General features: G+C 46.2%; 1 protein-coding gene across 3 annotated transcripts in view; it reads left to right on the forward strand.

The window, feature by feature from the left end:
* The window catches only part of TSHZ2 (teashirt zinc finger homeobox 2), a 488,870-nt gene that overhangs the window by 187,267 nt on the left and 285,220 nt on the right, over positions 1–16,383 (forward strand). The gene's annotated exons all lie outside the window — the stretch shown is intronic.

The raw sequence follows: 16,383 nt of genomic DNA on the forward strand, positions 1-16,383 counted from the left end.
CCTAAGGCATCGAATCTACTTAAAGTCTAGCAGGAGGAGAAAGACACCCAAAGCAAATACTACCTTAGAAACAGGTGCAGACCTAGTTGGGAACAGAGGAGATAAGGAGCAAAAAAAAGCCTGATGGGGAGCTGATGCTTAGTTTGAGTATTGAAAGATGTTAGGTTTGCTTCAGATAAACAGGATTGAGGGGGACTGTGGATAGCATTTCACACAGAGAGGACGGTACAGCCAAAGACACTAAGACAGTGGACAACATGATTTGTGCTTGAAACTGAAGAGTTCTGCTGAGCGGAAGGTAAAACGCGAAGCACATGGTCCAGGGAGGCGGCCAGGAAATAGTGCTGTAGGAGTCATCCCGCTCCCAGCATTCCCTAACAATGCATTTTGTCCTTATCTTCTGGGCAGTGGATACCCAGTCAGTGCCCCCTGAACGCTGTTAAGCATGGGGAGGGGGTGACGAGATGAGAGAGCAGGAGGGCACATTACTTCATTAAATTTGTCTTGCTGAAAGATTCATTCTAAAGCCATGAAAGGTGGCTTTAATGTGTACTAGACTTGACTCCAGAAAGTCAGAAGAATCTTGAAATAGTCCAGCTGAGAAATTATGAGAGCTGAACTAGGGCAGCAGTAACAGAGGCTGGAAGATTGGAGACGGTAAGAGCGTGGCGTGGCGAGGGGCGGAAGAGGCTGAGCTGACCTTCCGTTCTGGGCTGAGCGACTGCACGGATGGTGGGCCTGGTGACTGTGAGAGCAGACACAGGGTGAGCAGCGGCCGGCTGTGGGGCAGGGCGGGAGGAATGGAGCTGGCGCTTCTAGTTGGCAGAGCCCCTTGTTTGTCTTGCTGGCTGCTTCTTGCAGGCACCTGGGGCCCCAGTCCTCACCTTAGCGCCCTGTCGCTTTGTGTCTGAGCCACGCTCTCCGGGAGCAAAGCGCTTGTATGTGTCATCCCACTTAAACCTAATCAATAACCTTTAGAATCAGCAGAGCCAAATGTATCACCCCTTGAATGGACAAAGAGGTTCGGATAATGTCAGTGATTTCCCCAGGGTTACCCGGCATTCACATGTCAAAGCTCAGACCTAGGTCTTGGGCTTCCCTGGTGGCTCAGTAGTAAAGAATCCACCTGCCAATGTGGGAGACACGGGTTCGATCCCTGATCTGGGAAGATCCCACAGGCCGCAGGGCAACTAAGCCCAGAGCTGCTGTGCACCACAGCTGTCAAACCAGTGCTCTGGAGCCTGAGAGCCTCAACCACCGAGGCCCACGCCCTCTAGAGCCCGTGCTCTGCACCAGGAGAACCAGGGCAATGAGGAGCCGGTGGGCCATGAGAGAGCGGCCCGGCCCGCCCAAACTAGAGCAAAGCCCTCGCAGCAGCAGAGACCCAGCCCAGTGAAAGTAAATAAATAAACAAAATTATAAAAGAAGAAAACCCCGGTCTTGTGAAGCATAAAACCCCATGATTCAGGAAGAGAGTCCTAGCTCGTGCAGCCCTCAAGGAAGGCAGTTACTGGAGCAGGCCCACATTTCTGGATGAAAGAGCAAGTGCAATTATTCCACACAATGCTCAATTAATGCTCATTTCTTGATTTTTTTTTTTTTGGTCTATTCCATTTCCCCAGTAGCTTGTATTCCAAAGGCGATCGAAGATCTTGAGAGAACATTTCCATAGGCAGGGGAAAATCAGAGCTGCTGCAGTGACCTGACTGTCTTCCTTTCTTCCAGAGACAAATGCCCTCTTCTGTGGTCTGCCTCCCTGAGAGAATTTGAACATTCCAAAGCTTTATGAAGCAGAGAACGTACAGCCTGTCCGCTGTTCGGCACCATCCAATTCCCTGTAACTCCTGGCATCACAAGCAAGCTTTACTTTTGTGTGTGTTGCAGCTGTGCAGAGCACTCTTGTAGCACGTGCCCTTTTAAACTCCTCCCCAAATCTGCCTGTATTCAATTTTCAGTACAGCTATAATCCTACCCGCTCTGAGCAAAGAAGCTAATTGCTCGATTTACGCTCAAGATTCAGTGATTCTAGGAGCAAATATTTTTTCAGAGCTTAGCTCCTTGTGGGTGTAAAACATTCTGATTGTCATTAAGAATTCTACCTTTTATTGGTGCCTCTGGTGAAAGATTTGAAAGAATCCTTCTTTTGCAGTTTTCTGGAACTCTCTACAGATACACTTCACAAAGGCTCTGTTGAACAAGCCTGCCCCACCCTCCCTCTCCCAACACTAAGCTGGTAATTTTTAAAGACATTATCCTTATCATGAAAATTTCATCTGTGCTATAGGAAGCACCAGTTAGAGGTTGATTGGTTTCTATCAGCTTAAACTAGAATTATATGTAATAATACATGTCAACATATTTATTCTATCTTTGATAATGAGTCTGATTTGCTTCTGCTTTTAGAGGGAGAGAGAAAGAGATGAATGGATGGTTCCCAGGTGATTTGCTTCCATTCATATGTTCCGCACACGTGTATCAAACCTCTAGTACATGCCTACTAGACTGCTGGGTTGTAGCTGTGAAGAGTAAGATTCTTGCCCCATGGAGCTCATATTCTAGTAGGAAAGACAAGGGTGGAGGGGTCAGGCCATAAACAGGTGAATCCCAGGTAGTTGACACTGTGATGAGGAGAGAAGCCGAGAAAGTCGACTGAGGTTTACAGATCGCAGCCGCGTTGGATGGGGCGGTCAGGGCAGCTCCCCGCCGAGGAGACGATGCCGCGGCGTGAGGTGTGAGAGTGTTCGGGGGCTGAGCGCGGGGGTCCAGGTTGAGGCCGCTGTGGGCTTTGGGCATCTCAAGCAGAGCCCGGGGCGGCCGAGCGGAGCCGGGGCGGGGGGCGGGGGCGAGGCCCCGGCAGTTGCATGTCACTCTCAGATGATGGATGCTGCCTGGAGGTCTGCGGCGGGAGAGGACCAGTCTCTGAGCTGTGTGTGGGAAGACGCTAAGTGCCGTTGCTCAGACCATGGGAAGGGGAGGCTGGGGCCTGCAGGCGGGCCGCGGACGCGGCTGTCCGAGGCAGACACCGGAGCCTTGGATGTCTACGGCAGCAGCGTTGGTTGTGGGGATCGGCTGGACTGTGGGTGAATTTTTGAAGTTCAGGCCCACCCATGCAAGAACACGATGCTAAGGAGGACGTTGATAGCAGCATGTCTTTTAAACAAGCTGTTCTGGATTCCCCAGAAAGTATTTGCTATTTCATTCTATCAGCATCTGTTTCCCAGGAACCTTCTCTGTTCCATGGGGAATCTTCAGGGATGCCAGGCCCTTGTCCTCCCGGGCCCCTGCCCCCGAAGGGGAGATCCGCCGGTGTCAGGCCGCCTCCACAGCACCCCCGGGCTCTGGCAGTGGGCACCCACCCTCTCTCTCACACGAGCTCCTCCAGCCCCCCCCCCTCCACACAAGAACCCGAGCGCTGTTCTATCCTTAAGACGATCTTTATGCTGACTCACTGTTTGCCCTTCACTGCATTTACTTTGTGGGGAGAAAAAGCCTACATATCACAGCCATTGTTGTTGTTCCGTCCTGAGTGGTGTCCGACTCTGACCCCATGGACTGCAGCACGCCAGGCTTCCCTGTCCTTCGCGTCTCCTGGAGTTTGCTCAGGCTCGTGTCCATTGGGTTGGTGATGCTGTACAACCGTCTCATCCTCTGCTGCCTTCTAGCCCATAGAAAGAAAATCAATATGAGTGGCTTTAGGTAGAACACACACATAAAAGGAAGGGTGCATGTGCAGACCGAGCTTATTCAATTCTCGCTCGCTTGGTAGGAGGTCTTTCATCTTCACAGGGTCTCCCAGGTGGCTCGGTGGTAAAGAATATGCCTGCCCATGCAAGAGATGCAGGAGACGCAGGTTCGATCTCTGGGTCCAGAAGTTCCCCTGGAGTAGCAAAGGGCAACCCACTCCAGGATTCTCGCCTCAAAAATGCCATGGACAGAGGAGCCTGGCAGGCTAAAGTCCGTGGGGCTGCAAAGAGTCGGACGTGACTGCTCAACTGAGCACGCGTGCAGTTTTATCTTAGCAACCATGGTTTGTTGTGGTCATTGTTCCCATTTGATAACCAGTACACTGAGGCCCGGGGAGGTCAGTTGAAGGGCCAAGTCCTTGTACCAGGAGACTCTCCAGGATGAAATGCCAGGCTAATCCCTTATTCTGCCTTTTTCTCCCCCATCCTACATGACAAGGGTCAGCAAAGCACAGCCTGTGGGCCGAGTCTCTTTTTTGTAAATAAAGTTTTATTGGCACCCAGTCCTGCTCACTTGTTTTCACCTTGTCTCTGACAGCTTTTCTCTCACAGAGGAAGAGTTGAATAGTTGCTATAGCAACCATATGGCCCTTGAAGCCTTGAATATTTATTCCCTGGCCCTTTAAAGAGAAAGTGTGCTGACCTTTGTTCTACATAGAAAAATACAAAGTAAATCACAGCGACTCAGTTATAGTTCATGGAACCCACATAACATCTACCCTTCCCATGACAGCGACAAAATGTCAGTTAAGAAGAAATAAATGCTTTTTGAATGAATGATTTTAAGAATCAGGAATTTAAAAAACACAGGCTCAAGTGGCTAACATCAAGAAATTGCTTTTTTTGTTCAAGTATGAATTGCTATTATGGATTTCTTTCAGTCGGTGCTAAAAGTAAATTCATTGGTTGGGTTTTTTTCACTCATTTAACAAACATTTATTGAATGCACCATACTAATCCAGTAACTGTGATAACAACAGCAAATTTCATGCTGAGCAAACCCTGACACACTTCCTGCCAGAACAGAGCTCACACACCAGTGGTAGAGGCAGCTGTTAGGTAGATGATTATAAGGCTGAGCCTACGAACAGGGCTGTGAAACAGAGGGTGCAACGTACCTAAGAGCACTTTTGAGGGGAAGGGTGCCGTCAGGGAAGTTGGAGAATGTTCTGCTGGGGACATGAAGTATGAGGCAAGGACTGAAGGTGAGGGGGTGAGAATAGAGAGAAGATGACCGTCTTCCCAGGCGGAGGGGCCGGCATGCCCCACGGCCCAGGGATAGGAGGGCGCGTGGGGGGCACCAGCGAATCCAAAGTCTGGAGAACGCAAACCAGAGGCGCGCGTGGGAGAGGGCCTTGGGAGGCCAGCTGCTCCCGATGGCACTGGGCTCAGACACCCGCGTTAAAAAGGCCCTCTCTCTCCCAAGGAAGGGGCGACGCTGACAGGGTTTCCGGGGGACTGCCCTCTTAGGAGATGGTCTGTCGTCTCCATGGGTTTGGGAGTTAGTATCGAATCCCTGATGGCCGCGCAGGGTCTAATCATTGCTTGTGCAAAACATCCCTGCTCTGTATTCGACAATCAGCTCTGGTTTCAGATTCAGATATTCACAGTGATGCTGCGCTGGAGCCACGTGAAACACGCTCAAGGACAGAGTTGAGAGCCCCTATCTAAATGACCCATTCTGCGAATGACATCTCTGGAAGTGCTTTTATCACACTCGCCATAGTCTCGTCTTCTTTAAATTCATCTCTTTATCTATTTATTCCCTACCCTGAGTCTCTTTCTTTGTAAGGTGCTAACAAGCCAGGTGAAAATTTCCACTAATCTAAAAGCAGATCAGCAACAGGATCTAAGAATAAAGCCATGAAAACATTAACAAATACAGAGGGGTTTGCAGTGGAAGAGGGCAAGGGAAGAACAATATGTTCTTTCAGGAAAATTGCTGTTTGAATCCTTCACACTCCTCTGATTGCGGGCTGGTTTCTCTGCTTATTTTCGGGGGGTGGGGAAAGTCATGAAAGTCTTTGTGATGAGGTGGTATTTGACTCAAGAGCTCAACATTGAGAAAGAACCAACCAGACAAATGTCTGAGCAAAGAATGTTTGGGGAAGAAAGATTGTAAGTGCAAAGGCCCTGGGGTAAAAGCAAGCGAAGTGAACCACATGGATGGAGAGAAGACCAGTGGGCTGGACTAGGTGAATTTAGGGTAGAGCAACAGAGACAGCCCACATAGGGCTTTGTCCTTCCTGTGGGGAGTTTTGATTTAATTCTCTGTAGTGGGAAACAATTATAGAATTTTAAGCAGACAAGTGATGCTATTTGAGTTATGGTAGTGAAGGAGCACATTTTAATAAACAGTCATTCTGTTTCAGGCTCTGTCTGCCCACTCTGGGTCATCTCCTTTCGTCTGCCCCCACAGCTCAGTGAATAGGGACGATTACAGTCGCTTCTCAGATGAGTAGGCTGAAGCTGAGGGGGAGCATGTGGCTTGTCCCTCTTTTCTGCTGCCACTAAATGCACAGCAGAGTCAGACCTGAACGCTTGTCGTCTGCCTCTGGCTCCTGGCTCTAAACAGTAAATAATAGTCTCTGTCGCTGGTATTAATTGTGCTTGGTTTTTATGCTTTCAAGGGTGTTTTGTCAATTGTAGTTTTCTTTTCTGCTCAGTTGTTATCAAGAAGAGAGACATGCTTCAAAGTCGTCTCTGAAGGAAAAAATAATAAACCTGTAGCTTTCCCTAAAGAACTGCAGGGACACCCAGCTCAGAGAAATCTGGCTGGGAGGAGGAGGACCGGCTGCAGCCGTATTTTGGGTTCAGCCATCCCATTTGTGAGAATCTGGAATGCTCTTTGGACGAGCGATCAAAGATGGGCTTATTCCGCTCTGTGTTGAGGCATGGCCCATTCGCGTCCTCTTTTTATCTTTCCTGGTAAGTCGGCTTCAGTTTCTCTGATGGTAAAAAGATGAGATCAGCCACTGGGGGATCGGTCGATAGACTCAGGTTTCAATCATCAAAAAGTTACGTCAAGCACTAAGCATGAGTTCCCCTCTGCTGCCGGTGTCAGCCTGGGACTTGACTGCAGCACCATCAATCCTGCCCCTTCGCCCTTGTAGACATTAAAATACAGGGGCCCTGGGAGTTTGGCAGGAGGGTGCCTGGGGGGGAGGCCCCAGGCTCCAGGAAGGAGGGGGTAGGGAGGAGATTTGCACTCTAAGGATCTTACCCAGCACATTCTACCAACTGCAGGGACATCAACAGATCGTTTCTTTTAAAACAATAAAGGAAGGCGGTCCCCACTGGTCCGGTGGTTAAGCATCCACCTTCCAATGGCGGGGGCACAGGTCCAATCCCTGACCAGGGAACTAGGATCCCATAAGCCAAGGGGCAACGTAGCCTGGGTGCCGCAGCTGCCGAGCTCGCTCACACCGCAACAAGACCCGATGCAGCAAGTGAACACAGAAATGTTTTTAAAGAGGAATTTGGGGACGTTGATGTCAGAGTTGGAAGTGGGTTTAAAATGGCCTTCATCAGTTATGAATACGGCACTTGTGTATTCTTAGCAGGGTTCCTCTTTTAATTATATAACGTTTATTGTTTCCATTATGATAACTGTAAAAACTGTTCATGATTGGAAAGTAGTGAAAGAACATGGGGGAAAAAATTAGTCCATAGTCCTGCCGTTGGAGAAAGCTAAAGTGAAGACCCATTCTGTCCTCTGTGCGTCTGCTTCTGTCATTTCTTGAAGCCAACCTTTCTTGTCATTTCAGATGGTAGGGCTGTATTGTATGGCTGGTTTTTGTGACAAGCAGCCTCCAAGATGGTCCCAGTAATCCCCGCCTCCCGGGATCTGAACCCTTGTGTGATCACCTCCTCTCGAAGAGGGATGTGCTTACTGACTCACCTTTGATAAGCAGAACTCGGCGAGCATGCTGGGACGGCACCCGGTGCTTTATAATCAAGGTTAGGGTATGAAAAGTCTGTGTCCCCGTCTTAGTTTCTTGCCACACACTCTCACTCCTCGGGAACTGCTCGCAGTTGTCACGCTGCCGTCAGCCGCACACGGAAGCCGGGGTGGTGTGGTCAGGAACGGGGCAAACACAATCACCTGCCTAAACTCATGGGAGCCAGTTTCGAGGCTGAGTCTTCAGCCCCAGTTTTGAGAGGCGTGCAGCCCTGGGCAACAGCTTGACTGCAAACTTGAGAGATGCTCTGAGCTACAGTCACTTACTTAAGCCGCTTCCAGATTCCTGAACCACAGAAACTGTGAGATAATAAGTGTTCGTTGTTGTTAGGTTCTGAACTAATGGGCAATTTGTTTCCCAGGAATAGATAACTGTTAAAATTTTATATTCTGATTATTTTTCCATTTAATTCTGTCTTCCGTATCTTACCAAGTTGTAACATTTTATTTGTAAGAATCGTGTTTATGCAACAATATCAAGTATATGTACCAGTGTTTATTCAATCATTCCCCTGTGAAAAGGCATTTACTTTGTTCCAGTTTTTCTGCTGTTATAAACACCGCTGTGGTGAACATCTTTTTATGTAGAACCTTCTGTGTGTTTAGCTATTATATTAAAATAGGTTGGGGTTAGTAGAGATTAGGGATCAGCTTGGATTACTTGATTGAAAGGTGAGAATAGTTGTATTTCTCTAGATTCCTACTACACAATTGCTTCTCAGTAGGGATAAATTTTTTTTAATTAATTTTTTTAATTAAAAAAGTCTGCCACAAAAAAGTATGAAAACTTCCGTATTATCTCACCTTTGTCTTTGATTTGATGATTGGTAGTGTGGCAACTGCAGCCTTGAAGTTAGAAGACCACGGCGTCCTGGCAGAAAGCTATGGCAGCAGCAGACACTGTGTTAAAAAGCAAAGGCGGCCGTTTGCTGCCAAAGGTCCATGTAGTCAAGGCCATGGTCTTTCCAGTCATCCTTTCAGTTGTGAGAGCGGGACTGTAAAGAAGGCAGAGCGCTGAAGAATCGCTGCTTTCGAACTGTGGTGCTGGAGAGGACTCCTGAGAGTCCCTTGGACAGCAAGGAGATCAAACCAGTCCATCTTAAAGGAGATAAACCCTGAATTCTCATTGGAAGGACTCATGCTAAAGCTGAAGCTCCAGTACTTTGATAACCTGATGAGAACAGGCAACTCACTGGAAAAAAAACCCTGATGCTGGGAAAGATTGAAAGCAGAAGGAGAAGAGGGCAATGGAGGGTGAGATGGCTGGATGGCATCTCCAATGAAGTTGGCCTGAACTTGGACAAACTCCAGGAGGTGGTGAGGGACAGGGAGGCCTGGCGTGCTACAGTCCATGGGGTTGCGGAGAGTCAGACACGATGGGGTGACTGAACAATGATAACAGTACAATAGGCAACATATTTTATTATTTTACAGATATTAAAAGGAAGAGCTCATTTCCAAGATCAACTCCTCTTCTTAAGGAATCAGAACTTACATAAGGTTCAAAATACTGAGCTGAGCAACTGAGTGTTCCTCTAAGAGAACTTTCTGTGATGATGACCATGCTCTTTATCTGCACTGTCTGCTTCAGGAATCACTAGCCACCTGTAGCTGTGTGTTTAAATTAAGGACTAGCCTTCTATTAGAAGGAAGAAATTGAAGTTTCAGACACTGAAGTTTTCACCTACCCAGCGATGACCCATCTTCCCTCTTCATTGCCTTAAACAGAATTTCCTGTTTATGAGACAGACACTGCAATCCCAGTCACATCATCTCTGAGTGGCCATCAGTAAATAAGTACCTGTTGCCTGCCATGGGAGGACAAGGCTAGGGGGACCTGGCATCACTGATGTTTGAGATGCAACGGGTCCTTGTTTGATGCTCATGTAATCACGCCTCCTATTTCATGCCTGCCTCTCCTCTCTAACATCCCTACCTACCTGGCTCTCAAACAGTAGGATTTGTTGCAGAGGCTAAAATGGATGCATGGTTGGGTGGATGACGAAACGGGTAGATAAATGGATAAAAGTAATAATAGTAGATATCACTCACAGTATACCTAGGAAGTGTCAGAAGTTGGGTCCAAGGCTTTCCTTGTAACATTTCCTTCTGATTCAATCCTCTGAATATCCCAAAGAGGAAGGTGTGATTAATTCTTCCAGTCTGAAAGATGAGGAAACTGAGGAAATAGCTAGTGTTTGAACCGTGTCTGTCTACCTTCAGGTCTTGTCCTTCACTGCCATCCTACATCACACCATGAAACTGTGAAATAGTAACACCAGGCATTATTGATACCTTGTCACACTGTTACGGAGGTGGTTGAAATTTTTCCCCCTCAGGTAGCTACAGATGCTAGGGAGGAAAATGCTGGAAACTGACAGGCCCCTCAGTTCTCTCCAAAAGTGGCTCTTTCACTTTTCATCGCTGACCAGCTTCTAATGTGTCAACGGTATGCTTCCGTGGTTAACTCTTTGCCTGGGGCAGAAAAATAAAGCTTCTGGCATGCAATTAAAACCTCGTCTTGCCCAATTGGGCAACTAATGGGATCAGCAAGAGTGGAGGCTGCCTAGTTAAGGCGTAGTTTGTATCTCAGAGCCATTTCATGGGGCAAGTGACAGGCTGGCAGCGCGGCGTCGCCTGATGGTTCAATTTGAGACGTAACTGGGGAGCCCACGAAGCCACCCTTGACTACCGGTGTGTGTTCGCAGGCAGGCCCTCACGTGACTCTGACGGCAAACACGTGCAGAGGCACCGGGATGCTGAGCTGCCCTCTGATTGGTCCATACGCCTGCCTGTCATCCCACACTTTGGCCTAGAAATGAGATGCCTTCTAGTTTCAGATGCTGATGTGTGTTTAGCGGTCCCATCACCAAACCCAAGGACTTGTTCTGCCTGCAGTGATTAATGAGAAATTAATACAAAGTGAGGATGTAATAAAAACTAGAGGTCTCTGCCCTTTGGGGATATTGTCAAGAGCTTAGATAAGAGTCCTTGCTCATGGTCCCTGACCCTAGTTTCGTTATGGAAAGTGGTGTTGGGGTAGTCTCAACCACTTCTGTTAACCAAGTTAGTCTGGGCTCACGTTATTCCAGAAATGTTCAGTAAAACCAATTGTGAGTGAAACACTCTAAGTGTGGGGTACACAAGTATTGAATAAGACATATCCCTGGCTACATGCAGCTCACATCCGGGGTGAGAAAAAAACAACAGACAAGAAAAAATAAATATGTAACCAAGATGGCCATAACTATAAAGAAAACAAACCAATAACCAATAGTGACTGCCTAAGAATGGGGGTAGGGAGCAACATCAGGGACAAAGTCAGAGAGAGGTGACATATCGGCTGAGACCAGAAAGCTGAGAAGGAGCTGGTCCTTCAGAAAACCTGGAGGAAGAAGGAAGAGCATTCAGACAAAGGAGACAGCAAGTGCAAAGGTCCTGGGGTGAGAAATAGCTGCGTTTGTCATTGCTGGGGCAGAAAGGCGGTGGCCAGGATACAGGGAGTACAGAACGAGGCAGAAAGATGCGGGTGGGCAGAGACCAGCAGGGGCCAAGTCACACATAACCATGCGCTCAACGGAGACGGCCTCATCACACGTCAACGTATTTCCTTCACATAGTGAGAAAGCCGGCCCTCAGACCTGCTCAGCGACTTGCCTAAAGTCACACAGGCGCAAAGTGGGGAGACTTGTTTATCTAACCCTAAAGCTCACTCTCCAAGTTATCAGACTGTACTGCTTCTTAGACTTTGAGACCAGACCTTGCGTTATGGCCCAGAATGTTAGGGAGCAGTGTGTGTGTGTGTGTGTGTGTGTGTGTGTGTGTGTGTGTGTAATAAGGGATTTCTTGGCGTTTCTCAAGCCGTATCAGTTGGCTGACATGTTAATCCGTAATCCCTTGAACACTGTGATCGTAAGTTGTCTCTGGGGAGGGCATGGTGCTCGAGGGAGGGGCCCAGGGGAGAAGGCAGTGCAGGGTGGACGTCGCAACCTTCTATCAGGCATGTTCTCGCTTGATCAGGTGTCACGGCACCCGAAAGGGTGAAGAGGAGGGTGCAAAGTTGCGACGTTACACGTGTGGCTTTGCCAGGTCGGCTGACAGCACCAGCACTAGTTGAACGAAGAAGACAGAGCTGATGTGTGAATGACTGGGTCCTTCAGACTACTTTTTCATGCCCAGGCGACAAAAGTCCCTGGAACATTTCTGTTGGTCTCGCTGACAGATCAGCTGCCACCCTCTGGCAGAAAGTGGCCGAGCCATCAGCGCGCCGGCAGCGGGCAGTCTTCTCTGGTACTGCTTGGCCACTGTCTTTCGGGGCATAATGGGTGACTGTGTCCAGAAGGCAAGCAAGCCTTAATGCCCCAGTGCAAGTATACTTTCAATTTGATGAGCCCAGAGGTTCTCGGCCTTCACTATTGACCTTTCAGACTGGATAACGATCTGCCGTGGGGGCCATCTTGTACATTGTGGGATATTTATTTACCCTTTATCCTCTAGAAGCTTTAGCACCCCAACTCAAAGTTGTGACAGCCAGAAATATCTCCAGATATTGCCAAGTGTATCCTAGAGACAAAAATCCCCTCATCCGCATCTAAGAATCACTGGCTAATTCAAACAGTTCAGTTTATTGAGAATGGAATCTATTCTTGGTTTAACTCCAAATGAGTAGAAATTACATTCAAATATACCAGTGCTGACACTAAAAACAGCATCTATGGCTATTTAAACACTTTGCTTTGGAAAAAATTATGGTGATATTGGAAAAATTGAATTTGTGCATATCCTGTGATATACTCTGAAAGATGTTTTCATTTTTCTGTCTCCCTGATTTGGTTGGGATAATTAATGCTAGCTACTCTGACAAACAACCCCCAGATCTCAGAGGTTCAACACAATAAACGTGTGTGTCTTGGGCACGCAATGCCTGATGCTGGTCTCCTCACCTGGTGGAACTTCTTTACCATCTGGGGCGTCTCCTGTTGGCTTCCGGTCACTGAAGATGTGGACACGCCCATCACTTCTGCCGGGGTCACGTGGTGTGGACAAGTCGTCACTTCTGTTTCACTGGTCCAACCGACCGCAGAACCGAAACCGAACTCCGAAGGAAACTGGGAAACGTAGGTCATGGAGAAGGAAACCGAATTTGGCAAATGCAGAAGATCAGCTCTGCCACAGTCCTGCGTATCAGATTTTTAGCTAATCGAATAATGATCAGAGCCAGATTTTGTGTTGTTTCTCACGGCCTGGATTGCAGACAAACAATGTGGGCCGCACTGCCTTCCCTCCCTGCGCCTAGCTTCAGAACTGCCGGGTCCCTACTCCCGCCGTCCATCTGATTGAAGGTGGTATGAATGGGCTCTACGAACCTGTGTTTTACTTGCCCCAGGAAAGTATGACAGATTGGTATCTTGGACACATTGGTCTCAAACCTGAATAGTCTTATATCTTCATTTCTGCTGACCTCCATTAGGGAAAGAGATTTAGAGTTGGTTGTCATGTCAGGCTTTCTTAAAAACAAAAACTATATTGCCATATCTGCTGATTTCAGATTTTCCTTCAATTTCTGGTAAACGCTACAAGCCCTAATTGTATCAGCTCTTGGTTTCTCCCTATCTCCAACCTGCCGCGTTTCCTTGACCAGTGTTCCACCCTCCACGGGAGTTTCTCATGAAATGCAAATCCATTAGTTTTAATCCTTTGCCTGAATCCATCATTGCCCTCCCTTTGTCCTGGGATCAAGTCCAGATGTTTTATCATCTACCTGAAACATCCTTTTTCTGACTCTCTTTGCAGCTATATCCCCAAACCTAACATGGTCCCTGGCACATAGTCAGCATTTCAAAAATTCTGTTGAGTGAATGAATTTGTAGGACAGAGTGAGCTGTGGATGTATGTAAACATAACATTACCAAAGGAATTAGCTCTAACTGCCCTTCCCCCTTTAAAACACAAATCAGTTTATATCGGTTCTCTGCAGCATCAAAAACTTAAGAATAGTTTCTATTTTCATGGAAACTTGCATATCGCTTAAATATTCCGCAGGCACATACCCAGATATGTCCTTATGTACACACGGTGTATTTTATGAAGGCACTTAGAGAGTTGTACGTTCATTGTACAGCATATGTCCTTACATATGTGTGTGTGTATATGTGCTCAGTTGCTCAGTCCTGTCCGACTGTCTGTGACCCTATGGATTGTAGCCTGCCAGGCTCCTCTGTCCATGCGATTTTCTAGGCAAGAATATTGGAGCGGGTTGCCAGTTCCTACTCCAGAGGATCTTCCCAACCCAAGGATCAAACCCATGTCTCTTACATCTCCTGCACTGATAGGCAGATTCTTTACCTGGGAATCCCATGCATTTATATGTATACATACATAAATATACTTGGTATATGTATGTGTGTATATCTACATATATTTCCCATTTTTTTCTGATCTTCATATTACCATGGATGGCAAGAATGCTGTGACTATAGTTTGTGTAACAGATATGAAAACTGAAGCTTGTGAAGGCAAATTGACTTGAGCCAAGTCACACAGCTAGTGTGACTGCAAAGCCGGGTATGGGGATTTTTTTAATTTACTTTTTGGCACACCGCATGGCATGTGGGTTAGTCCCCTGACCAGGCATCAAACTTACGCTTGCTGCAGTAGAAGCGCGGACTCTTAACCACTGGACCACCGGGGAAGTCCTGTAAAGCCAGGTTTTCAAAGGATTATCCAGCCTCCAAGTCTAGAGCTTTGCCTTTCTATTATACTGCTTTTCTAGAGCTATGCCTCCTCTAATTTCACGCTAACATTTATACTGTAAATAGAGTCACTGTTTCTCATAAATCAACAAATGAAATTGACATCTAGGCTAAAAAGCAAAAGACTGCAGTCTGTATCTACCGGAATGCAATTCTGGAAGGTTCGTGATCGTCTCCTTTTAGGATAGGGTTTTGTATTTCCTTACAGACACATACCAAAATTTGATCGCTCTTTATTAAAAGTTTGGCATCATTTTTTTCTATTTAAATGGAACAAAGCATGGCCAGTCCAGCGACTTTGCTCAAGATCTGCACTCACACAGTGGGAGAAGGCATCTCTCTTCCTTCTTTGCATGATTGCCTGATCGTGCTCTGTCTCGCTTCCCTTTATATGGCCCGGGATTTCTCACCCTTGCCATTACTGGGCTGGATTGCTCACTGCTGTGGGGAGCTATTCTAGGCACCTTCGGTTATTTAGCAGCACCCCTGGCTTCAAGGTGAGACGATCGCAAAATGTCTCCAGACGTTGTCAAATGCACACCAATTCCCAACACCAGTACATATGGTATTTTAAAGCTTTCTGATCAAACGATGGTGAGATTCATACTATGAGATAGGGGACCTCTGTATCATTAAAGAGCACTTATGTGGCTTCCTCAAGGTGAAGGATACTGGGCTTCGGAATGTCTGGGGGCAGGGGTGGGGGGCGTCATGGCCTGGCGCTCACCCCGCCAGACCTATGTCTCTCTGGCTCTTCTTTCTCTAGTCTCGAATCTTTATGCCCTTCATGATGGTCCTCTCAGAAAGAAAAGAAAATAAAAGTTTTAAAAAAACATGTAGTTTCAAAATTACATGGCCTTACAGTCTGTCCAGCTAATAAAATTATGCACCGCAGCTTAAATTTAGACATCGAGCTTCATCTCTTACTTAAATGTATCTGTGTGTTTTAATAGGAACATTCAGCTTTGCTTTTATTAATGCAAAAACATTAAGGCACCAGCCCTCGATCCGAAAGCCTTAAAGGGCTGTTTCTAACAGAACCTGTCATAGAATGTGCTCTCAAGCGTGTCCCCTTTAAGAGACTCCAGAATTAAATGTTCCCGTATGTGAATTTTATTTTGTACAGCACATTTGCTTTATGGCTACAATTAAGTTAGATGTGCCGATAACAATGTCTGTTTTCCATTTTAAATCGCACATTTCAGACAGTGTGCATTGGTTTATTATCTAATCCACATGCTTTTAATTGCAATTATGGTCCCTTATGAGTCCCCTGGGAGGGCATGATTGCAATTAAAAATGTAATTTAAATGTTAATTAATTACATTCATTTTCTAAACTGGGAAAATTTCATTTATTATTTTCATGTGTTGTGCACTTATCCTAAATGCATTACCTTCTAAATGTTTTTTTTCCCTAAATTAAGTGTTGTGTTTATAAAACAGGGTGTTTAATATCCTTTAAAATTTTTGTGAGAGTATTTGTACAAATTATTACTTTAAATTAATTGATTCTGAGCTATATGCATGATATATATGTTCTATATATAATGAAAATAATTTTGTCGACTTTTCTCAGACTGAAATATGGCATCAAAATATATGTTTCCCCTATTTACTTTCTGATAGACTTTGATATGGAGAGGAACGTCGGTACTTTTTTTTATTACTATCATTATTATTTTTTTTAAACAAAGGGAGAAAGGTATTGTTACTAGAAATGATACAGACCATTAATATGAAAAGGGTTTTCCCTCTAGATGAAAATTGCAATCTAAGGAAGAAATTTATAGTTAGATTAATAAGTCATCCTGCCTCCTATGAATAAATAAGGGAGAGCAAAAAAGAACCATGAAGATATGAAGCCATAAAAATTATTGTAACTTTCCAGGAAAAAAAAAAAGATTGTTCTTTGCACATCTCAGTTT

This window comes from Ovis canadensis, chromosome 13 (genome assembly GCF_042477335.2).
Source record: "Ovis canadensis isolate MfBH-ARS-UI-01 breed Bighorn chromosome 13, ARS-UI_OviCan_v2, whole genome shotgun sequence".
Classification (NCBI taxonomy): Eukaryota; Metazoa; Chordata; class Mammalia; order Artiodactyla; family Bovidae; genus Ovis; species Ovis canadensis.